This window comes from Pecten maximus, unplaced genomic scaffold (assembly GCF_902652985.1).
Source record: "Pecten maximus unplaced genomic scaffold, xPecMax1.1, whole genome shotgun sequence".
NCBI classification, from domain to species: Eukaryota; Metazoa; Mollusca; class Bivalvia; order Pectinida; family Pectinidae; genus Pecten; species Pecten maximus.
This window is the reverse complement of record NW_022979982.1, coordinates 13,118-20,514: the sequence shown is the minus strand read 5'-3', so window position 1 is coordinate 20,514 and position 7,397 is coordinate 13,118. Positions and strand designations below refer to the sequence as shown.

The following is a 7,397-nucleotide window of genomic DNA, read 5'->3' as shown; positions in this document are numbered from 1 at the left end:
GCTGGCACTACCCCGGTTCAATGTGTGGGTGTGTGTCTGGTTGTTCTGTTGTCACTACTCCGATTCGGTATTCGGTGATATGTTTGGTTGTTCTGTTGTCACTACCCCAGTTCAGTGTTTGGTGATATATCTGGTTATTTTTTGTTGTCACTTGCCCGGTTCCGTGTTCTGTGTCTGTGTTTCGACTCTTTTATCTAAATAATGGCTCCACTCCTAAATCTTTTTCTCGTTCGGCCTTTTTTTCTTCATTTTTTACAAAAAGACCAGAAATTAGGGGGTGTAGGAGATAACACTGAGTTATCTCCCCCTGATCTTTATTCTATATCTTATTTGTTTATATTTCTGAGTAGCACGATTTCTATACTTGGCTATTAACCAAAAGCCATCACTTTAAATTCAAAGCGTATCAAGATATTTAAATTTACATTTCAAAACTAACTCAATTTTAATGTGGTTTTCTCTTAAGAATTTCATATCCGGTACCAATAGAAGAATCAACCTACCAGCCTAAGACTTGCAGTCAGGCACTGCATATTTTGATAGCATATCCTATGGTTCTATCCTGTTCCAGAAAAGTTATCTTTGAAAAATGTGAAAGATGCTATAACAGTAGCATATCTCACGCTTATTTAAAAGGGATTATTAGCAATATAGTAATCCGCATTATAGGTATTGATCCTACATATGTAACACTACACTCCGTGGATGCCTACTTAGCACAGTCGCCATGATTTATTACCCCTTCTTTATTACTACTTTAAAGCGACTATTCGGGGAAGAAATAGGTCAAAGTTGAAAAAACGGCAAATCCATAAAGAAAATACACTCTTATGAAAAATTCTTATTGAAGTTTTGGCGATATGTAACCCCTAGAATTAAAAAATAATAATTTTCTGGGGAATCCTCTCACTGTCGAATGACGAGATAAAATGCAAATTTCCCGCTTTGGGCGCATGCGCAAGAATCTAGGCAAGTAGAACGTAAACATAAGCGGCAGAAACATGGCTTCCGAAGCCAAGAGATGTCGGCCTAGAATTGTAACGAGTTCGGCAACATAGCGACGTAAATAGAAATGGTCACAGGTCAACCCGATTATACGACTGGGGAAACAACCCACTAGGTGGAAGACATTCAATGAAGAAAATAGTTTCTCTACAAACGAGCATGCAGCACGGATTCTTCTGGATAAGTGGTAAGCCCGTAGCCTGCGTAGGGTCAGTTCTATTCTATTGCCGCACATTTTATATCGTTATCAGAATGTAACTCGTAAATGTCCTTAATTTTGTTGACAAACAATGCATAAAGTATGTTGCTTAAGTGTAATGGTTATTAGTTTCAAGCAACATAAATGTAAATGATGTGTAGAATGAAGAGATAGACACATTCCACCGCCGTTTTATGGGGCCCCGTAAGGGGTAATTTATACGGGTTTTTTTTTATTGTTCGCATATCACAGCTATAGGCTATATTTATGCCACTATCATTTTAATTATGAAAAATTATAAATTGATGTATGACTGATGATTAATGTCAGACCTATCAAGCTTACTGTTTTCTTTATTAAATACAAAATGGTGTATGTGTAAAGTTCAGTAGGACTTTCCTGACGACTATCATATTACATGTAGGCATATAGGCCTATATGTTTCAGATATACAGTTGACTCATAATATAAACGATTTGCAAATAATATTGGTGTATGGCTTCAAATACAAGTGCTGTTTTGTTCCATTCTTTGAAATGTGGTAAAAATTACGATTTGTGGGGAAAATATTATCATTATAACTTAGCATGCAGTACATAATTATTTTTATATTTTTCAAGTGCACTTCATTGACACAAGAAGTTCATGCAGGTGAAGACATCCCGACACCAGCTGAAACTTCTATGGGACCGCCATCACATGTGTGCACCCCTACACCAGTAACATCTACGCCTGCACATGCCCATAAAGAACCTATAGCTATAGATAGACCTCCGATGTCTCAGATATAGAGTAAGTTCTTGGATCTAACTATGTTGGATTTATAACCCCTCAAAATATACATTGATGTATCTTAATTTTTTTATTCAGTGTTCATCATTCCGTGTTGAAGTAAACTGTAGCAGGTCACACATATATGACATTGTAATTCCATAAATGTTTTTACTATTTTGTTTTTTACAACATATTTTAACTGTTAGACCCAGCACCATATTGTATGGTAGGGTGAGCAGTCAAACATACTAAATTTATATTCTGTAATTATAAACATGCTCTGCTACTGCATGTCATGAATAGATAATACACCATTTCGGGCATATATATTTGTTTTTAAAAGAATTGTGTAATTTTTCATAATTTTAATATTTCAGAGCTCAGTCATCACACTCGTCTGATTTATCTTGTGTGGAAGCATTACAATCAGACTCCTAGAGTAACATTAATGCCAGCTTGCTTTCCCATTACCAACAGAAGGCTAAAGAGGATGACACCTCATTTATTGAGTAAGTATGTTGTGTTATTTTTGATGGTGTGTTCTTATTGCTATAATAATACATTTACTTGTATATATAGTAAAGAGGTATTGGTACGCCCAATTTCCCCGCAGGACATTATGTTCTGTCACCTGTCATCCTGCACACAGTCTGTAAATGGATGACCTTGCTGTCAATGTCATTCAAGGTCACACAGGTTTAACATCCTCAATAGTAAACTAAAAGGACATTTTTGTCAATAACCAAGAAACATATAATTATAACTGTAATATATGCTGCTGTGGAGGAGTACTGGGGCGGCATCCGACGTCTGTCGGGCTGTCTTTCTGTCTGGCCATCCGGTGTCCACGTTTTACTTTAAACAACTTTTTCTCAATAACCAAGAGGCACAGGGACTTGATATTAGGCCTGTAGCATGCTGGTGTAAAAGGCTACCAAGTTTGTTCAAAATGAATGGCATTCATTCTATGTAATTTGGGTTAAATATAGGCTTAATCTTAAAAAAAAATGGTTTCTCACTAGCAGAGGCTCTGAAACCTAATTGTATGCTGGAAGTTAATTGTTATTGATAAACCTAGCCTACTGTGATTTTGATAAAGCGGTAATCTTCATAGTATCTTCAGAAATAACTGAGATAACTTCAAAGTTGCTGTATAGCCAAGTGAGCGATACAGGTTCATTGGGCCTCTTGTTTAAATGAATTACATTGTACATTATCTTTTACTATCCAGTATACCTCAGACACATCAACCTGAACACTTGCCAATGGCTGAAGATCCCATAGAAATTGAAGAGGTTGATGTTGATGATGAGCTTGCAGAGGATGAAGGAGACATTGTGGAAACAGACACTCAAAATGATAGTGTTGAAGAAAGGAAATCCATATGCTTCCAAAGTGCTCTGTTGTAACTCACTACAGTTCGAATACCCACAACTTGTCAAAGAAAAGCATGTGGTGCAAATATCATTCTCCAATGGAGATATGTTGGATGTGCAGTACAGTTTAAATGAATTGGAGGAGCAGCATTTGGTTCTAGTCCTGGATCCTCTGGTTCACCTACATTTTCGCAAAGGTCAAAAACTAGGCCTGGCTGACGATACACTAGCTGAAGAACTAAATTTATCAGTGGCTTTGGGTCCATCCTTCTGATTATATCCTAATACATAAAACAATTATTATAGAAAAAACCCATGTGGGTGGGAGTACTGTAGCATTCTAATGTATAAAAATAACTGTTTTTCCTTATTTTTGGTTTTTGAGTTGATAAATTTTAATGCACTTATTAACTTATCTATTTTCCCTCAAATTTCATCCCAAATTTTTCTACTAAGGTTTTATTTAAGGTATGTATGCGTTTTTTGATAGTTTGTGGAAGTAAGTATGGTGTAAATGTGGTGTTCAATTTCAGAACATGTAGGAGGTAGGTGTTCACTTAATGGTGTATTGCAGGTGTTTACATTTCAGTACTAGTGTGTGTTTGAGAGTGTTCACTTGACAGTAAATGCAGGTGTTCTTTCAACATTGTGTGTAGGAAGTGTTCAATTATCAGTTTGTGTAGGAAGTGTTCACTTATCAGTTTGTGTAGGAAGTGTTCACTAGCAGTGTGTATAGGAAGTGTTCACTATCAGTGTGTGTAGGAAGTGTTCACTTATCAGTGTGTGTAGGAAGTGTTCAATTATCAGTGTGTGTAGGAATTATTCACTATCAGTTTGTAGGAAGTGTTCAATTATCAGTGTGTGTAGGAAGTGTTCACTATCAGTTTGTAGGAAGTGTTCAATTATCAGTGTGTGTAGGAAGTGTTCACTATCAGTTTGTAGGAAGTGTTCAATTATCAGTGTTTATACGAAGTGCTCACTTGTGAGAATGTGTTTGAGGTGCACGTGTGTACTAACATTGTGTGTAGTTATTATTAACTTATAATAACATTGTGTTCATAGATGGTTCATTCTGATAAATGTGTTAATCAAGTGTCTAGTTGCATATTTTTTCAATATTCTGTGAACTAAAATGAAATACCCCCATGTGTAATATAAATACCTACCTAGAGAAACAGGTCTTATAACCATACCATTCACTTGGTTGGTTAAAAATTAGGTGTTCATACACATATGGGAAGTATGTTTGATGTGTGAGAGGGTCTGTGCATTTTTGGTAAAATTTAACACTTTCAGTGAGTAATAGTATAAATTGTCTCCTGAATGCTTTGGTAAAATGTCTACTGTTCTTTTTGTCTGTGTACATGCCAAAGAAATATCAAAATAAAAAAGATATGAAAAGAAATAATACAGTACTTTGTAATTGATTATCAACTAGTCAAAATAATTTGAATGATGAAGTAAATTGTGGATAACATTCATAAAACAGTAGCATACAGAAAGTCACACTACTAATATTACAAAAATATGATTATTAGCTTTGTATGATAGGAGCGCAAGGTTCATGTAGATCCCTTCTCCTTTGCTGTTGCAATGTCAGTACCCTGGCCCGATCCTCCTGCTGCAGCACAGCAACTGTACCACGTGCACCCCTTGGCCCCCTTCCTCTACCTCGCCCTCTCCATCCTTGGACTGCTGTCTGCCCCGAGACCCCTTCCTCAACCCCTTAGCCGTCCACAGGTTCCTCCCCTCCTCCTTAATCCCCTCACCCTCCTTGGGGATGTATGGACTTGTGCATATTCATAATCTATCTGATGAGAAAGCAAGAAATTATTGTAAGAGCAAAACTGAAGGAAAAAGTTTACAATGCAATGCAACAGAAAAGTTTACTGATGAATTTTATATTGCTATGCATATCGAAGACAAAATATAAATACATTTGTATATACATGTATATTTGTATACATGTACATACTAATTCATTTATATATGTGTAACAATAGAAAACTAAAGAAATGTGCATGTTCAGCAACCAAAAGTAGGTATTCTAATACACTTCAGTTAACAAGATCACATAAGCCTACTCATGTGAAACACAACTCATAACAACGGCAAATGATTTCCTACGAGAGTACGACAAAGGACACCAAGTCGATGTTGCCATCCTAGACTTCTCCAAAGCGTTCGACACAGTCCCACACGACAAACTACTCCATAAACTAGATCAATATGGAATAAAAGGAAGCCTACACTCATGGTTAACAAACTTCCTCACCACCAGGAAGATGAGAACAATAGTTGAAGGTGAGAAATCAGAGGAAACATCAGTGGATTCTGGAGTGCCACAGGGTACTGTACTCGGACCAATAATGTTCCTATGCCATATAAATGACCTCCCGGATTGTGTCAACTCGTCCGTACGCCTATTTGCAGATGACTGCCTGCTATATCGCAATATAAACGCAGATAAGGACCACCATCAATTACAGACAGATCTAAACAACCTGGAAAAATGGGCAATAGACTGGGGTATGAGATTTAATGCGAAGAAATGCTATATCATGTCAATCAACCAGAAAACATCACGGTACTATGAATTAAACCAACATATACTACAAGAAGTCCGGGACAACCCATATTTAGGCTTACAATTTTCAAACGATCTGAAATGGAACATCCATATAAACAAGACCTACAGTAAAGCCAATACCACCCTAGGCTTCGTAAGGAGAAACCTAAGAAACGTACCCGAAAATTGTCGTAAAACAGCATACATATCCCTAGTAAGATCAATCATGGAGTATGGAGCTACAATCTGGAACCCATACTTACAAGGGGATATCGACAAACTGGAGCGGATACAGAACAGAGCAGTCCGCTTCATCAAAAAAGACTACAAAAATAGAGAACCAGGATTCATTGCATCAATGAAACAACAACTAGAACTGGAAAACCTAGAAGACAGAAGACTAAGCTTGAGATTAATATTAATGTACAAGGTGGTTGAGGGGTTGGTGCCGTCGTTGCCACCAGCTGAATACACAAAACAGACAAGACCCACTCGCCAGATAAAACCGAGGCAGTTCAAAGACCATATCACAAAAAACGTTGTAGAAAAAAGAGTCTGTAACAACTCAAGAGGACTGGTCATTCCACCGAGTAAGACACCACAGTACCAGTTCTCCTTCTTCGTAGACACTACAATACACTGGAACCACCTACCAGACAAAGTCGTGCATGCGAAATCCGTGGAGGAATTCAAAACCGCCCTCCGGAACCAGCACCAATAAAACCCAAGGCGCTCTCTCTCTACCGTTGTATAAAAACCTATATAGGGCACTACAACGTATTCATACAGATACAGAGAGAAGCCTGGTATGAAAATATGATTAGTCTATAGCTATATACGTATGCTCTATTTGGTATATTGATTATGTTTGGTGATCAATGACAGCAGCATTCCTTTAAATGGTAATGATGGGGGTAAGACTTTGGTATCAAAAGAATTCTTCAAGTGCAAAATTTAAATAATGTTATACTGTACATACAGCAGTACTATGCAAACTATTACAACTTTCCATGGGGGAACTCATTATTCAAAATTAAACATAATTGAAATTTATTCAACATATAGAGACTAATAAAATAACAATATAAAATGGCATATTTTGAGTATTTCTTTTATAAAGAATCAATAGATCTTTAAATATACAAATAGTTTAGCTTTACTAATTGATAATAGTAAATTGAGCTGTCCAAAATTGGAAACTCCGTCCTAAACAGGGAGCTCGAGGGTTGAATTGGCAATTCATTACATGAAGTTCTTCAAACTGATGAGAAAACAAAACACATATCGTCATGGAAGTAAGAATCTTGGAGCTAAGAGGCTTTGTCAATAGCCGTTATGTGCATGTGCATGTATACATGTATAACATATTGGTAATTGAAACGTTTCCCGAAGCTTCACTTCTGTCGAGAAATACACGTAGGTCTACATGCATGATATTTGATTGTTTAAATTACTGTAAGCATTCACCTCATCT

At 36.8% G+C, this 7,397-nt stretch overlaps 1 long non-coding RNA gene across 1 annotated transcript; it reads left to right on the top strand.

Moving 5' to 3' along the window:
- The first annotated feature begins 791 nt into the window (after positions 1 to 791).
- On the top strand, positions 792 to 4,089 carry LOC117319347. The gene is made up of 4 exons (XR_004530698.1): positions 792 to 1,192; positions 1,825 to 1,996; positions 2,356 to 2,487; positions 3,210 to 4,089. It is a non-coding gene; the product is annotated as an uncharacterized LOC117319347 (long non-coding RNA).
- The last annotated feature ends 3,308 nt before the right edge of the window (positions 4,090 to 7,397 follow it).